General features: G+C 46.1%; 1 protein-coding gene across 1 annotated transcript in view; it reads right to left on the reverse strand.

The window, feature by feature from the left end:
- slc11a2 (solute carrier family 11 member 2) overlaps window positions 1-3514 on the reverse strand; it is a 67067-nt gene extending 63553 nt beyond the window's left edge. Inside the window, exon 1 of the mRNA XM_038786355.1 lies at window positions 3375-3514. The gene's annotated coding sequence lies outside the window, so the exon portion shown is untranslated. The remainder of the gene's footprint in view (window positions 1-3374) is intronic.
- Window positions 3515-17515: the final 14001 nt, after the last annotated feature.

Consider the following 17515-nt stretch of genomic DNA (forward strand, 5'->3'; position numbering starts at 1 on the left):
TTCTAAAGGAGGAAGGCAGTTATTTGGTCTATTGCCGGTGTTCTCTGGAAAAAAATTTGGCCTTTTTCCCCACTGCCCCTTTCCCCAAAAGGTTGCCCTATATCCTTACTCTCTTTCCCCATCGCTCTTGCCCTCTTAAGAAGTCAGTATCATTCCACTGCCCTTCCCTCCCCCCCCCCCACATCCCTTTAAATCTACAACTCGTGTAAAGAATTTCTCCCAACCCCTCCCTTCGTTCTTTCAGTGATGATCTTAAATGTCACCTGTCCAGTTACTGACAAACTGAACAATGGCCAATTGTTTTGCTGATTTACCGTCTCAAAACATTTCGCAACCCAGCAGAGCTCTTCAACCAATTAAAAGGCCCTGATTTCTCCAGCCTCTCATCCTCGAGTGAACCTCTTCAGCACCCTCAACCCAGCCTTGACATCCCTCCAAATGTAAGGCACCAAATCTGGGCCCAACATCGTCACTGCAGCCTGACCAATGATTTGCAAAGCTCAAGCATCACCTGTGCACTCTTGTGCTTTTACTTCCCAAACTAAGAAGCTTGCTATTTATCAAATTACCGTCATTTTATAATTCATGGACCTGAACCCAACACTCTGCGCCTCTACACGGTGTCCCAGTGGTTAGCACTACTGCCTCACACCGACAGGGACCTGGGTTCAATTCCAGCCTCAGATGACTGTCTGTGTGGAGTTTGCATGTTCTCCCCATGTCTGCGTGGGTTTCCTCCAGGTGCTCTGGTTTCCTCCCACAGTCCAAAGACGTGCAGGCTAGGCGGATTGGCCACGCTCAATTAAGAGTGCAAAAGTGAGGGCAGCACGGTGGCGCAGTGGTTAGCATTGCTACCTCACGGCACCGAGGTCCCAGGTTCGATCCCGGCACTGGGTCACTGTCCGTGTGGAGTTTGCACATTCTCCCCGTGTTTGCGTGGGTTTCGCCCCCACAACCCAAAGATGTGCAGGTTAGGTGGATTGGCCATGCTAAATTGCCCCTTAATTGGAAAAAATAAATTGGGTAATCTAAATTTATTTTAAAAGTCCAAAAGTGGGGTTACTCGGTTACGGGGATAGGGCGGAGTTGTGGGCTTAAAGTAGGGTGCTCTTCCCAAGGGGCAGTGCAGACTCAATGGGCCGAATGGTGTCCTGCACTGTAAATTCTATGAAATATTACGGTTCTACCATTCGTGGATACTCACTCTGCAGCTTCTCCCACCCAAAACGTCACTTCACATTTCTCCACATTAAATCAGATCAGACATCTATCTGCCCAATGACTAACTCAGTCAGTGTCCTCCTGAAGTCACTAACTGTCCTCTACTTAGTTAATCACATTCCCAGTATATGTATCGTCTAGAACTTCAATATTGTGTCCCTCTATCCAAATTCAAGTCCAACGTTGGTGGGGCGGCCCAGTGGCGCAATGGGTTAGCACTGCTGCCTCATGGTGCCGAGGTCCCAGGTTCGATCCCTGCCCCGGGTCACTGTCCGTGTGGAGTTTGCACATTCTCCCCGTGTCAGTGTGGGTCTCACTCCCACAGCCCAATCATGTGGTTAGGTGGATTGGCCATGCTAAGTTGCCCCTTAATTGGAAAAAGATAATTGGGTACTCTAAATTTATATTTAAAAGAAAAACACTGACGGGCACCATGGTAGCGCAGTGGTTAGCACCGCTGCCTCACGGCTCCGAGGTCCCAGGTTTGATCCCAGCTCTGGGTCACTGTCCGTGTGGAGTTTGCACATTCTCCCCGTGTTTGCGTGGGTTTCGCCCCCACAAAGATGTGCAGGGTAGGTGGATGGGCCACGCTAAATTGCCCCTTAATTGGGAAAAATTTATTGGGTACTCTAAATTTATTTTTTTTAAAACACTGACCATTGGTCGAGGAAGGGACTTGCATTTATATCACACTTTACGCCAACACAGGATGCCCCAAAAGCATCAATTTGAACTTCTGTCACTTCTATTTATGGCCTCGGAGCATTCTCCAGTGAGCTGGTTTAGCCCTCTCTCCCTTTTTTTTATAAATTTAGTGTACCCAATTCATTTTTTCCAATTAAGGGTCAATTTAGCATAGCCAATCCACCTACCCTGGACATCTTTGGGTTGTGGGGGTGAGACCCACGCAGACACGGGGAGAATGTGCAAACTCCACACGGACAGTGACCCAGAGCCGGGATCGAACCTGGGACCTCGGCGCCGTGAGGCAGCAGTGCTAACCACTGCACCGCCGTGTTGCCCCCTCTCTCCCTTTTTAAACAGAGATGCTGCATTGACAATCCTCCAAATCCTTTGGCTCAACTGCCATATCCAAGGTTGAAGGTTTGCTCAATGGTACAGTTCAGATCCAGTGTTTGTTCCCCCAGATTGAGATGCACTATTCAGCATCCAGCAGAAAGACAAAATGGACCATCAATTGTTCTGGCCAGCGACCTACAAACGGTTAGTGAGCTGATCCTTCTGTCCCGTCTTTCACAGCGGGTATTAATACTCAGTGTCAGTGGAACCCCACTTCTCTTTCAGAATTCAGCCGCTTGATGTCAGGAGGACACTGGAAGAGATGGTCTGCTCCACGGCTGCTATCTTTCACCAAGTTTAAAACCACATGAGGGGTTGGGCAGGATTTGGGGGTCTGAGCTTCTGCTTTCAGATACTACTGCCTGCTGATAAAGATTCATTGAAAAGGTTAGTAATGTTTGCCTTCAGCTCGCACCACCAAAGTAGCCACTCCCGCAACCCTTCCCTCCCCCCCCGCCAAGGTGTGGCCACATGATTTTTCAGAGAATGTCGCATTGTCTTGAAGCACAGGAGGTAGCTGCAGAGTGCAGATATGCAGCAGGACAAGTTGTACAGGATCATTGGGGACAGTTTCTTTCAAACTGAACTGTCGCCCATCTATTCAACCCGCTTCGGCTGCTCGCACAGTGTTGCTTCACACAGGATGTTAGTCTTTAATGAAAGCATTTCAACACTTGTAACTGTCCCGTATAAAGTTACGTCACCACAAGTGCTGGTACCGTTTGAGAAGGTGGACAGGCAGGCCGGGGGGGGGGGGGGGGGGGGGGGAAGAGAAAGAGATACAGGGCGAGCAGGAGAGCATGAGCCCATGCCAGCACACTATAGTGAGTGAGACACTTAAACTATAGATTCCATTAAAACTTCGAGAGAGAGAGAGAGAGAGAGAGAAACACAACAGTTTTTACAGCAAGTGTAAAAGTTTCTCAAAAAGACAGCCAATCGCTGTTTCTGAACTTTAGCGAAAGTTGCTGCACCCTGCTCAAACCATGCTCTGGTGGGGAGAGGTCCATCGCTTATCAAAAACAAAAGTAACAGTCCTTTTTCATGCAGTTTAAAAGCTCAAAGCAGCTTACCGTGTCGTTTACAGCAGGGGCTTTGGAACTTTGTGTTAGGAGAAGGAGCTGTGAAGACAAAGGGCCACAATTCTTTCAGGTGGAGACTCAGTAAAAGGCCGCAACTGTGAACAGGCAAAAGACCAGCCCGAATATCTCGCAGTTCATCCACCAATGGATGGTGGGGGGATGGGGAGGCCAGTGTCTGCCCCTCCTACACAATCGCTGCTGTCAAGGCTCCCTATCTTTAAACAGGCTACACATGACCCGCACAAAATCCTTCACCTACTTTCAACAGAACTGGAAGTGGTCCTGCAGCACAGAAGAGGGCCCTGTGTCTGCCACGTTTACAAAGCAGGGCGACTCAGGACTACTGCCGATCTCACTTTAAACTGCGTACGCACATGGGTTAAGCTTCTCCGGTTAAGGGCCACACGGTCAGAGCCTTCTCCAGCGTTCTGGCCAGGCTTCAAATCAAATAGTCAGCCCGGCATTCAGTCTTTCAGTTTGTGACCTTCCATTTGTGTCACCATCCTACACTTGGCCCCCAGAAGGGGGGGGGGGGGAACAGAAAAGTGAGGGGGGGGGGGGTCAAAAGCTCCTCACCTACATTACCAGGTAGTAATTGTGGTATTAAATTTGCCACGGGACACTAGATTCAATGCGACAACGCTACTGTTTTTTCAGATTCTACAGTGCTCGCAAACAGGACAAGACTTCCCGTGTGTTCGAAACAGTGATGATTACAGGTAACTAAAAATAGAGGCCTAACCACTTGTCTGTGAGTGGCCTTTAACTAACATTTAGCCTACAGTCATCAATTAGAAGCTGCAGAACGACATTCAGGCTTGGGCTAGTTAAGTGGCAATAATATTGGTGCTGCTGTGGCCAGTACAAGAAAACCATATTGTGAACTTTCAGTCAGTATTTTTTTAAAATGGAGAGAAACAATGTTAAGATGGCTTCCACAAATCAGGTGACTTTTGGCATCTGGACTACAGACAGTACCACGTCTCCGGCGAAGACCTGATTAAATATGAACATTGGTGAGGACACTTCCAAGGCCATCCAGGATAACCAACAAGACTTTTAAGGGGCACTTTGGCATGAGGCAACCCAATGCATGCACAGAAGCAATGTTCTGCAGGACCACTTCCAGTTCTGTTGAAAGTAGGTGAAGGATTTTGTGCGGGTCATGTGTAGTGTAAGGGAATTTGTACTGGATATTGTATGAGTTAGATACGAAGTTTAGAATCATAGGTTTTAGTGAAATAATAAAGTAAGATTTAGGTGAGTATTGAGATGAGTGTGAACTCAGGATAACTTTGTGTGACCTAATGTAATCAAGTATAGTTAATATGATTAAAGCAGAAGACCCAGAAAAAGAGTATAGCTTTACCGAACATTTAAAATACAACAGTCACTTGGGAGAACAATGAACAGCTCAGGGCTTAACTAAAATGGTTGCCCATAAATAAGGGCTATAAAGGAGTCTGTTTTTGTATACATTCGGCCTTGGTCCGCAGAACTGTCTGTTTCACAAGAAGAAAGTTTAGACAAAGATGAGATAAGAACTGACTTATGGCTGCTAGGCTGAGAGGCTTAATGTAAACAATAGTGGCCAAAGTAAGGAAAGCAGATAAGACGGCTGTAAATTAAGATAAGAGCTTGCATCATGGGGTTAAAATGAACATAAAAGGCGGTAAGCCCTGAAGCTTTTTAGATTGCTCCGGACAATCTCAGCTCTGTTTTTCTCATGCTAAGAAAAATAAAGTTCACTGCTTGGAAGATCGCTCCTCAGACTCTCTGTGTTTTAATATTTGAATAGGTACAAACAAATTGTCGTCCTGGGGAACCACGACAAAATTGGCGCTGCGAAGCAGGGTTGGTGAGAGATCGCCCAGAAAAGCATCTGGAAGGAGTGGCGGAGGCGAAGGTCCGACCGGGGCTGGACATCCCAAAGCCGGCATTCTGACAGCAAGGTAAGCAGATTTGTATTGCACGTAAATCCTTGTTGTCAGAAAAGGGATCTCGAGGCCCGGCGCACTCAGCTCTTTGCTGGTCTTGAATCTCCCCAACCACAAAGATATCCTGCGTGATTAAAACCAAATTGGGTAAAATAGTTTTGAGAGACTGAAACTGATCTGAAGAGTAGAGTTTTGCATGCAAAGCGCACTGTGAATACTGTATTGTCTGTGAGTGGGTAAAAAGGGAGACGAGAAAAAGGCCGAACGCTAAGGTAATGCAATTAGGTTAAGTCAACCGGTTTGGAGCGGGTTTTTCCAGGATACGACTTGCCCAGAAGAGAGTAAGTGTGGGAAAAATCTGCCAGTCCAAACCTACCCAGGACCTCGGGTAACGGACGTCAGCCGAGAGGGAGAGAGATCAGTGAGAGATCACTCTCTGACCTAATACGGTAGTCAAAAGCATAGGAGGGGAACCTAACCCCGGAGGGGGGGATTAACAGCTAGAATAGAGAAAGTAAAAGACCAATTTGAACAAACTGGTCTGAGACAGCAGCGTGGAGGACAGAAATAAGAAGGAGAGTCGGAACACAGGTAGGGTAATAACTAACAACGTGGAAAGGTCACACTGACAAAACCGCCTAGCGGAAAGAGTGGTATAATCGATTGGGAAGGAAGATTAGTCAGGGAATTAAGAAAGGAAAATAACAAAAACGGAAGCAACACTGGATTGGGGAGAAATTACACATATAACTAACTTAAAAGAGGTAGAGAACGAATGGCCGTATGTAAAGTGGGAAAGAATAGCCGATAGGAATTGGATAGACGAAATAAACTTGGAAACTCTAGGGAAATTAATAAAGGAATCTGATCGATATAGGGTTTCTATAGACATAGACAAGCACGTAAAAACCTACTACCCTCTAGCCCGGGAAAGGAAGATAGAGCCGGGACAGGGGACTACGGGGAAGTGGATATCGAGACCCCGGTTAGAATTACAGATATTGTCAAGAGAAACCCAAGAGAAAGGTAAACAGGGGACTGAACACGGAAAAACGACACAGCAAGTAATAATCACTGTGACACCTAACTCTGACGGATTAAGTGATAAAAATTGTGACAGTAATTCGAAAAGACAAGTAATGGCACACCAAATTAAAACACCAGTGGAAACATTAGGGGATAAATTCCCAGCCCTCAGGGGAGACATAGAACACGTTTCTAAAAAATGGGCCAAAAGAACAAGTAAAACTAATACACCGTGGCCGGAGGAAGGCACATGGTGCGTAGAGAGATGTGAGGACCAGAAGGGAATGATAAAGAACTACAAAATAAAAGATAAATCTAAGAAAAGAAAGGAGAAGCGAGAAAAGGAACTAGAGATACTGGCATTGTTTGAAAAGGAAGGGAAAGAAAGGAGAAGGGCATGGAGGGAAATATGGATGCAAATGCCAGTGCAACTTCAGGAAAAAGCAAAATTAGAAGATCCAAATGTAGCCCCGTCCCCATACTCAGAGGAACAGGGTTCCACGGGACTGTACCCAGTTATATCAGGCACGATGAATTTTGAGGGAGCATTTGATACAAAACAGATGACGACGGAGGATTGGGAACAAAGGGAGCTAGAAAAGAAACAAGGTGTAGAGGAAGAGACGAGGAAAACAGAAGAGGAGTTGGATGAGTTAAGCCGAAGGAGAAAGCAGTTGCAGGACGAAGTAAATGTAATAGACCTTTTGGAATGGGCAAAAAAGGGAATGGAAAAGGAAAAGGAACGAGAAGAGGAGGGAAAGAATGATAGAAGAAAAGATGAGGGAAAAACAAGTCCTGATCCTTGCGAGGGTGAAAGTGAGGCGTCACAGGGAAAAATAGAAGGAAAGAGGGTCAAAGCCAGCAGAAAGGAAAGAGAAAGAAGAAGAAGCATAGAGGAAACATGTGGGAAAAGGCGCAAAGAGGCAGAAAGACGAGAAAAGGGGGATGTATGGACGTGGAAGCACCCAGTAAGAGTCGAGGAAGAGACGGAAGGAGAGACAGGAGAAAGTAGTGACAGCGAAGGGGGACAATCAGTGTTAGGAGAACAAAGAAAATCGACGCGGGTAAGACACCAAACTGTAAAGTTTCCAGAGGTGGAAAAAAGAAAGAAAAAGGTGTTCCCGGTGATTCTGAAAGGTGGCAGAGCACAGTATATCCCTTGGTCAGGTCAGGATTTGCCTAATCTAATTAATGAATTACCCAATATTTTGGATGGGGCTGGAAGGTGGATTGGACAGTTGGAAGCAGGAATGGTGGGAAAAAGGATGGCACTGGGTGACATCAAAGCTCTCCTGACAAAAGTGCTAGGAATGGACCAAATGGCAGAAGTAATGAGACGTGCCGGAATCCAGACCGCAGCTCATGACCCAAACGTAGACGGGACACTAATGGACCCGTACCGACAAGACATATGGCAGGCACTAAGGAATATGTACCCCAATCGAATGGATGTAAAAACCCTAAGGGGAGAGCCACTGGGAGAGGAGGAGAATGCAGCTGTGTATGTGGAAAATCAATTAAAAAGGTGGAAAAGGGACACGGAGAGGGACATTCTAACAGACCCGCTGACCAACTCCATGTTCCGGGCTGCAATTCTAGAGGGCCTGCCAGTCTCAGCTAAAACAAAACTGGAGGATGTAGTGGGCTTGGACTCAAAAAGTTACCGGGAGTTTGTGGATTATGTTGCCCATGCAGTAGAAAGACATCGCAAAGATGAAAAGAATGCAGACAAACAGCTGAAGGAGATACAACGTAAACTCCTTCAGGCACAATTGGAGGAGATCAAAAACAAAGATAAGCTAAAGGCAAAAGAAGATCTCACACCCAGAAAAATAGCACCGATGATGGTGGAACAGAAGCCAGGGGAAATACCTGCACTAACAATAGGGGGAAGCGGAGATGGAGGCCAGCCCATCGTAACCTATAACATTTCTGCCTTCCCACTGCCCATAAACCCAGAAGCCCACAGCCTAAATTATCAAAACCGATACGCCCTACAAAATCAGACTGACTGGAATAAAAATGGGAAAGGACAGGGAGGTGGTAGGCCACCCTTTCAGAATCAGAGAGGACAGGGACAGGTTAATTATCAAACTCCGAGACAGGGACCACTGCCTGGCCCTCCAGGTGTGTGCTGGGGGTGCGGGGAGACAGGTCACATAAAAAGGAATTGCCCGCGGAATTCCACCAGACAGGGAGAAAACCAGCAACAGGCAGGCCAACAGCTGATCCAAGGGTCGCCGAACAGCGTCCCGATGTTTCAAGGGCCGGGGAACCATCAGAGTTTCGCATAGAGAGGCCCAGAGAACCCCGAAATGGTAGGACAGTACGTACAAATAACAGAAACCGCAGAGCAGGAACCTATAGTTAATGCTAGAGTAGGCGGGATCGAGGTCCCCATGATGATAGACACCGGTGCCACCTGTACGTGCATACAAACGAAATATGCGGATCACCTACCATTGTCAAACCGGTTTGTAAAAACTGTGGGGTTCTCGGGGAAAATAACACTAGCTCAAATGACGATGCCGGTGCCTATTACCATTGGAAATAAAACTACCCATGTACCTATTTTAGTATATGATAAAACTCCTTTAAATCTATTGGGAAGGGACGCAATCCTAGGTCTGGGACTGAAATTAGAATGTACCGAACAAGGAATTGATTTGATGGGAATGTATTCACTTGAGGTACCAGGAAAGGAAGGGGTTAATGTATATTGGCTGGGAGATATAGAGGAACAAATTAAAAAACAGATCTGGACAGTCTGGGGAAAACTTATAGACACTTGGGTTCCACAAGCCAAGTGGCCGAGAACAGAATTACATAGTACAATGATATTTGATGAAGGACAGGCACCTGAAATACAAGAGAAATGGGAAAAGGAGGCAGGACGAGAACAGGAAATAAAGTCAGGAAGTATTTTAATTGGACTAGAGGGAGTGGCCCTCGCAATCGTTAGGAATGAATGGATTGACAAATGGTTCTCTGTACCTGGGGCGGAGCCACATGTCACATTGAAAGTTAATCCGGGATATAGATCAAAGGACCTAGGACCCATGGTGTTAAGAGCGCAAGACTTAGAATTTGTACAGACAGACAGTGCGGATATTTGGATGTCCAGCGATGGACAAATGACGAAAATAATTTTGGATGTTAGGATGCTTGGGACACCAAAGCAGATAACAATAGGAGTGCAAAGTGAGAAACAGGAGCGGGAATGGAGAGAGAGCTTAGAGCAGGATTTGAACTCCCTCCCACAGGAGTTGTGGTCCAGACAGGACACGGATGTAGGGAGGGTTAAAAACGCTAATCCAGTTGAAGTCAGATTAAAGACAGGACGCCAGGGGCCCTATAGACCACAATACCCAATCAAGACAGAAGCAATTGAAGGAATTAGAGAAACGATTAAGGGATTGATAGAAGCAGGGGTATTAAAGGAAACCCGGAGTAGGTGTAATGCCCCGCTCCTACCAGTAAAGAAGGCGGACGGAGAAAAATGGAGATTGGTGCATGACCTAAGGGCAATTAATGAGGTAGTGGAAAATATGCCCGTAGAAGTTCCAAACCCTTACACCTTGCTGATAAATATACCACCTGAAAGTAGATGGTTTACGGTAATCGACCTATGTTCAGCATTTTTTAGTGTGCCACTAGCTCCAGAAAGTCAGTATCTCTTTGCATTTACGTACGAGGGGAAACAATACACATACAATAGAATGCCCCAAGGATTTAAACATTCCCCACATGTATTCAATCAGGTGTTGAAAGCAGATTTAGAAGGAATACAGTTGGAAGGAACACTGCTACAATATGTGGATGATTTATTATTATGCACAGAGACACAAGAACAATGCAGGAAGGATAGTTTAAAACTTTTGAAAAGACTAGCAGAGGGGGGTCATAAAGTATCCTGGAAGAAGCTGCAGCTGTGCCAGAGACAGGTAGAATACTTGGGGAGAGAAATATCAGCAGGACAGAAGGGGATAGCTCCACAGCAAATAGAAGCAGTACTGAAAATTCCGAAGCCACAGACGGTGGGACAAATGATGACATTTTTGGGAATGACAGGCTTCAGTTCAGAATGGGTGGAAAACTATGCAGAAAAAACGCAGGCACTACGAAAGATAATGAAGGAAGCAGGGTGTGACGAATTAAAAGCCAAACTAAAATGGGACAAAAATGCGCTAGAAGCATTTGAGAATATAAAGAGTGAAATGGCACAGGCACCAGCATTGGCTTTACCGACCTATGACAAGCCCTTTGATTTATTTGTGAGTAACAGAGAAGCAGGATTTGCTACAGCAGTGTTAACACAGGAAAGTTGCAAGGGAAGGCGAAGGCAGACTGTAGCATATTATAGTACCAAGCTAGATGACGTAGCAATGGGATACCCGCCGTGTTATCAAGGCCTGGCAGCAGCTTGGTGGGCGTACGAAAAGGCAGCTACGGTCACAATGGGATATCCGATAAACATACATGTATACCATAAAATAGCTGAATTGATTGAAAAAGGGAAGTTTGTTCTGACGCCGGCTAGAATTCACCATTTTCAAATGCTGACCACATTCCCGGACATTACGATAGTAAAGTGCAATAGGGCCAACCCAGCTGACTATATGCCATTGCCACATGAGGGAGAGGAGCATGAGTGTGTGAGAGAGACAAGAGCGTTTATGAAACTGAGGAAAGATCTGAAGGCAGATAGGTTAAACACAGAAGAAAAGAGAACGTTGTATGTTGACGGCTCGTGCCATAGGGATCATAGGGGAAATCATGCTGGCTATGCAGTAGTTGAACAGAAAGGGAAAACATTTGAGGTAGTGGAGGCAAAAGAATGTGAGCAGCCATGCTCAGCCCAGTTAGCGGAGCTTGAAGCACTGACCAGAGCATGTGAATTAGCAAACGGGGAAGCAGTGGAAATTTATACTGATTCGGCCTATGCCCACGGGGTTTGTCACCTGTTTGGGGCAATATGGAAGCAAAGGGGATTTATGAAAAGCGGAGGAGGACCAATTCAACACGAAGTTCAAATCAGGGCTTTAATAAGGGCTATGATGGGCCCAAGGGAATTAGCCATAATTAAGTGTCAGGCGCATAAAAAGGGAACAGATAACATCACACAGGGAAATACCAAAGCTGACAAGGCGGCTAAAGAAGCATCAGGATACATTGAGGCTACGATAGCCCCAGTAGAAATAGCAAGGCCGCACCCAGGGCCAGGTGTGGGGAATATCGAACCTCAAATCACATTAGAAGATGTGGCACAATTACAGGAAGAAGCCCCTGTAGCAGAAAAAACAATGTGGAGAGAGAGAGGAGCATTACAGGGACAACATGACAAAATATGGAGAAATGGGGAAGGGTTGATCATAGCACCCACATCGTTACTAACCGTACTAATTAGTGAAGCACACGGGGTGGATCACTGTGCGAGAGGAGAAGTGGCTAGGAAGATTAAGAAAGAAGGATTCTGGTCACCATACCTGCAGAACTCAATTGACTACATACTGGGTCTGTGTGAGGTGTGTGCTCAGAATAATATCAGGAAAGGCATTACTGCCCCAATAGGGCACATACCCATTCCAGAAGGGCCGTTTAAACATCTATGCATGGACTATGTGGATATGGGAAAGGTGGTAAGAGGAAAAAGATACATGCTAGTGATTATTGATAGATTCAGCAGATGGACAGAAGCAACGCCATCCAAAGATCAAGGATCTGGAACGGTAATTAACTTCCTGTCAAAAGAAATTATCCCAAGATTTGGCATACCCATGCAATTAAGTTCAGACAATGGATCTGCTTTTATAGGGAGGGCACTGAGAGAGACACTCTCAGCACTCCGTATAAAGCAGAGGTTTGGATGTGTGTATCATCCTCAATCCCAAGGAATGGTGGAGAGAGCAAACGGAACCCTCAAGGCTAAAATAAGCAAAATTTGTAGTGAGACAGGAAAAAACTGGATAGATGCTCTGCCATTGGCTTTAATGCAGTACAGGAGTCAGGAAAACAGAATCACACATTTAAGCCCGCATGAGATGATGACAGGAAGAGTAATGCCGGTGCCAAAGATCGGGGGAACAGGGGGGCCCCACATTGGAGTGTTTAGATCAGGATGCAAGAGAGTATGTACGACAATTAACTTTTATACATAGAACTATTTTTGAACAGGAAAAGGCCAAGGAGGAGGAGAGCCCTGCCACGGAACACCAGATCACACCGGGAGATCAAGTATACATCAGAAAGTTCCGGAGACGTTGGCATGAACCCAGACGAGAAGGGCCGTTTGAAGTCACCAGAGTATCTCCCACGGCGTTGCAAGTAGAAGGCAGTACACTGTGGTATCACTTGAACCATTGTACCAGAACGGTACCCGGGGTAGGGGAGAGAAGGGAGACTGAAGTTAGAGGTGGGGCGGATAGAAGTAGCAGCGAGGAAGAGATAGAACTACACGAGGAGAATCGTGAGGAGGAGGAGCAGAGCCAAAGTACAGCAGAAATAATAAATGATGATGAGAGTGGTTCTGTGCATGAGCTGGCTGATGATACAAATGCCCAGCTTCAGCCTGTTAGTCACGGTGCCGAGGGAGGTGAGGACGGGGAAAGGGCCTCGTTCCCCACATGGGACTTGGAAACTGTTTCCCTGGGGGACTTCCTTGACCCGTAACAAGGGAAAGCGGGATGCAGATGATATAGGGGTGCGGAATCAGGAAGGTAGAGTATTAAGACAAACAAGACGTAGGCGATCAGTGAGTACGGATACTATTTGGGAGAAAGGAGGGGTCTGTGTTATGTTTGGAGATCAGTGTTGCACATTTATCCCTAACAACACTGATCCAGAGGGGTCGTTTACACGGGCCATGAATAAGTTGAAGAATCTTAGGGCAGAAGTGAAAGAAAATGCTGGGTTTGGGCATGAAGCCTGGAATTGGTTGGATAGGATGTTCGGAAGATGGGGGGCATGGTTCGCCAAAGCTGGAGCTGTAGCAATCACAATCATAACCGTTCTAGGACTCATATTTTGTTGTTTTTTACCCGCCCTGAGATCCTTCCTTACCAGAGTTGCAACACGGCAGATGATGGTGACAAGCAGCTCACGTTCGCGAGGAAAAACGGAGGAAAGGGAAAACCTTGAGCTGCCTCCGATGAGCGGATTCACCATGACCCTGGTCGAGATGGAAACTCGTCACTCTGTGAAAGGACTATAATAATGGACGATTGCTTTGTACCAACAACAGCACCTGACTGAAATTCGCAAGAGACTTGGAGAACTTAGTCTGTACACAGGAATCAGTCTTTTTTCCTTCCCTTGACAAGGGTGGGAAGGTTTTTGGCTGATGACTGTCAGGAGCAAGCAATCTGGGGGAGCGACCCGAGAATTAGAACCTGGATAGATGAATTATGATAAAGAAGAATTAGGGACATTGTTCCTGACCAAAGTATTCGGCTCCTCCACATTGCCTGCAAAAAGTGTTTAAAATAAATTGTAAATGGGATCCAGTAAGGGGATTATTTGAGCTTGGTAATTTGTGTGAGGCTAGGGAATAGCCTCAAAGGGGGGACATGTAAGGGAATTTGTACTGGATATTGTATGAGTTAGATACGAAGTTTAGAATCATAGGTTTTAGTGAAATAATAAAGTAAGATTTAGGTGAGTATTGAGATGAGTGTGAACTCAGGATAACTTTGTGTGACCTAATGTAATCAAGTATAGTTAATATGATTAAAGCAGAAGACCCAGAAAAAGAGTATAGCTTTACCGAACATTTAAAATACAACAGTCACTTGGGAGAACAATGAACAGCTCAGGGCTTAACTAAAATGGTTGCCCATAAATAAGGGCTATAAAGGAGTCTGTTTTTGTATACATTCGGCCTTGGTCCGCAGAACTGTCTGTTTCACAAGAAGAAAGTTTAGACAAAGATGAGATAAGAACTGACTTATGGCTGCTAGGCTGAGAGGCTTAATGTAAACAATAGTGGCCAAAGTAAGGAAAGCAGATAAGACGGCTGTAAATTAAGATAAGAGCTTGCATCATGGGGTTAAAATGAACATAAAAGGCGGTAAGCCCTGAAGCTTTTTAGATTGCTCCGGACAATCTCAGCTCTGTTTTTCTCATGCTAAGAAAAATAAAGTTCACTGCTTGGAAGATCGCTCCTCAGACTCTCTGTGTTTTAATATTTGAATAGGTACAAACAAATTGTCGTCCTGGGGAACCACGACAGTAGCCTGTTTAAAGATAGGGAGCCTTGACAGCAGCGATTGTGTAGGAGGGGCAGACACTGGCCTCCCCATCCCCCCACCATCCATTGGTGGATAAACTGCGAGATATTCGGGCTGGTCTTTTGCCTGTTCACAGTTGCGGCCTTTTACTGAGTCTCCACCTGAAAGAATTGTGGCCCTTTGTCTTCAAAAGGGGAAAGCAGCCCATGGTCATCTACAAGGGAATCAAACCTGGGACCCTGGCGCTGTGAAGCAACAAAGAGCAATACAGGAACAGGCCCTACGGCCCTCAAAGCTTGCGGCGATCACATGTCCTATCTAGACCAACCGCCTGTATCCTTCTATACCCCGTCTGTTCATGTGTCTATCCAGATAACTCTTAAAGGTCGCTAACGTATCAGCCTCAACCACCTCACTTGGCAACGCATTCCAGGCCACCACCACCCTCTGTGTAAAAAAACTTCCCCCGCACATCTCCACTGAACCTGTCCCCCCTCACCTTGAACTTGTGCCCCCTTGTAATTGTCATTTCCACCCTGGGAAAAAGCCTCCAACTGTTCACCCTATCTATACCCCTAATAATTTTATAAACTTCTATCAGGCCGCCCCTCAGCCTCCGTCTCTCTCGGGAGAACAATCCCAGTTTATTCAATCTCTCCTCATAGCTAATACCCTCCATACCAGGCAACATCCTGGTAAACCTTTTCTGTCTCTCTCCAAAGCCTCCACATCCTTCTGGTAGTGCAGTGACCAGAATTGGACACAATATTCCAAATGTGGCCGAACCAACGTTCTATATAACTGTGACATAATGATCGAGCTTTTATACTCGATACCCCGGCCTATGAAGGCAAACAGGCCATAGGCTTTCTTTCCCACCATTTCCACCTGTGCTGCCACTTTTAAGGATCTGTGGACCTGCACACCCAGATCTCTCTGTGCCTCGATGCCCCCGACGGTTCTGCCATTTATTTTATAGCTCCCACAGCTCACCACTGTGCTACCTGGCCACCCAAATTAGGGATGGGCAATAAATGCTGTCCTACCCAGCGACACCCACATATAACAGCAGAAACATTTATAGAGAGGGTATGAGGAACATAGACGTTTGCCCTGGTTGGGGGGGGGGGGGGGGGGGGGGGGGGGGGGGGGAGAGAAGAGAATGACATGACAGAGGCAGACCATTGGATGGTCTCAATCTTAGTGATGAAGAGCTCCTCGTAATTAATGCTAAAAGTGAAGTGGGGAATGGGGGAATAATAGGAGTAAGCTTGGGGTCTCTTTGCATTCTCGTATGATCCTGGGATAATGAGCAGTTTTAGCAGAGGAGAACAGGGGAGCTAATAATTATAAACAAGAAATATTCAACGGGGCGGCACAGTGGTTAGCACTGCTGTCTCACAGCGCTCGGGGCCCTGGGTTCAATTCCGGCCTCGGGTCACTGTCTGTGCGGAGTCTGCACGTTCTCCCCGTGTGTGTGTGCGGATTTCCTCCGGGTGCTCCGGTTTCCTCCCATAGTCCAAAGATGTGCAGTTTAGGTGGATTTGACACACTAAATTCCCCCTTAGGGTGGGGTTACATGAGTAGGGCATGGGATTGGGTCTAGGTAGGGTGGTGTTTCGAATAGTCGGTGTAGACTCGATGGGCCGAATGGCCTCCTTCTGCACTGCAGGGATTCTATGATTTAAAGAAAACACACTTTCCAAACAGTCTGTGCTAAACAGATGTCCGCTGTGACAGAAATGAAGTATTCTTTCCTAGTTTTATTGTTTATAAAAGTCTGAACACCAGGCTTTGTCTGGGAACACTGCCTCTTCTCAAAGTGAAATAAATTCACTGAATTAAAAGTCTACAGCACAAAAATTAAGCACTTTGAAATGGTCTGAGGACATGAAAGATATTGCAGAAATGCAAGTGTGCATTCCTGCTGGTAGCCCTTTCAATCCAGCCAATATGCATTAAGGAGTTTAAAAAGCAATCAGTCAATCTTGTTGGCAGCCTCACTCAATACGAACCTTGTTAATTTGGTTTGGCTCTCTGCTCTCAGGGCAGCACAGTAGCACACGTGGCTAGCATTGTGGCTTCACAGCTCCAGGGTCCCAGGTTCGATTCCTGGGTCACTGCCGAGTCTGCACGTTCGCCCCGTGTCTGCGAGGGTTTCCTCCGGGTGCTCCGGTTTCCTCCCACAGTCCAGAGATGTGCAGGTTAGGTGAATTGACCATGCTAAATTGTCATTTAGTGTCCAAAAAAGGTGAGGAGAGGTTATTGGGTTAAGGGTATAGGATGGAAGTGAGGGCTTAAGTGGGTCGGTGCAAACTCGATGGGCCGAATGGCCTCCTTCTGCACTGTATGTTCTATGTTTTGGAGGAAGGAAACAAAGGACATATTTCCAATATAAGCTGTTTGGTGGGCAGCTCGGATTCAACAGAGCAGCAGTTATATAAGCCAATCAAGTTATTTGAGGAGTACTCGAGTGTGTTGAATGATTTGAATTGTTCACTTGATTTAGGATCTTTGCAGAGATAGATCAGATATATTTGATCCCACAGCTGCAAAGCACGGGAAAATAACTGCTTATGAGTCCAAAGATGTCCAAAGATGTGCGGGTTAGGTGGATTGGCCATGCTAAAATTGCCCGTAGTGTCCTAAAAAGTAAGGTTAAGGGGGGGGTTGTTGGGTTACGGGTATAGGGTGGATACGTGGGTTTGAGTAGGGTGATCATTGCTCGGCACAACATTGAGGGCCGAAGGGCCTGTTCTGTGCTGTACTGTTCTAAGTTGAACGACAAAATATTAGCTTAGCCTCGAGTTCACTTTGATTTAATTATATAGTTAGATTAGTTGATCAGCATATCTACTGCAAATATTAGATCACTGCTATACATTTGTTCACAAACTGTTCAAACCAAGAGATGATCTGATGCTGTGTTGCAAAAACAAGATAG

The sequence above is a fragment of the Scyliorhinus canicula genome, chromosome 28, assembly GCF_902713615.1.
Source record: "Scyliorhinus canicula chromosome 28, sScyCan1.1, whole genome shotgun sequence".
Lineage (NCBI taxonomy): Eukaryota > Metazoa > Chordata > Chondrichthyes > Carcharhiniformes > Scyliorhinidae > Scyliorhinus > Scyliorhinus canicula.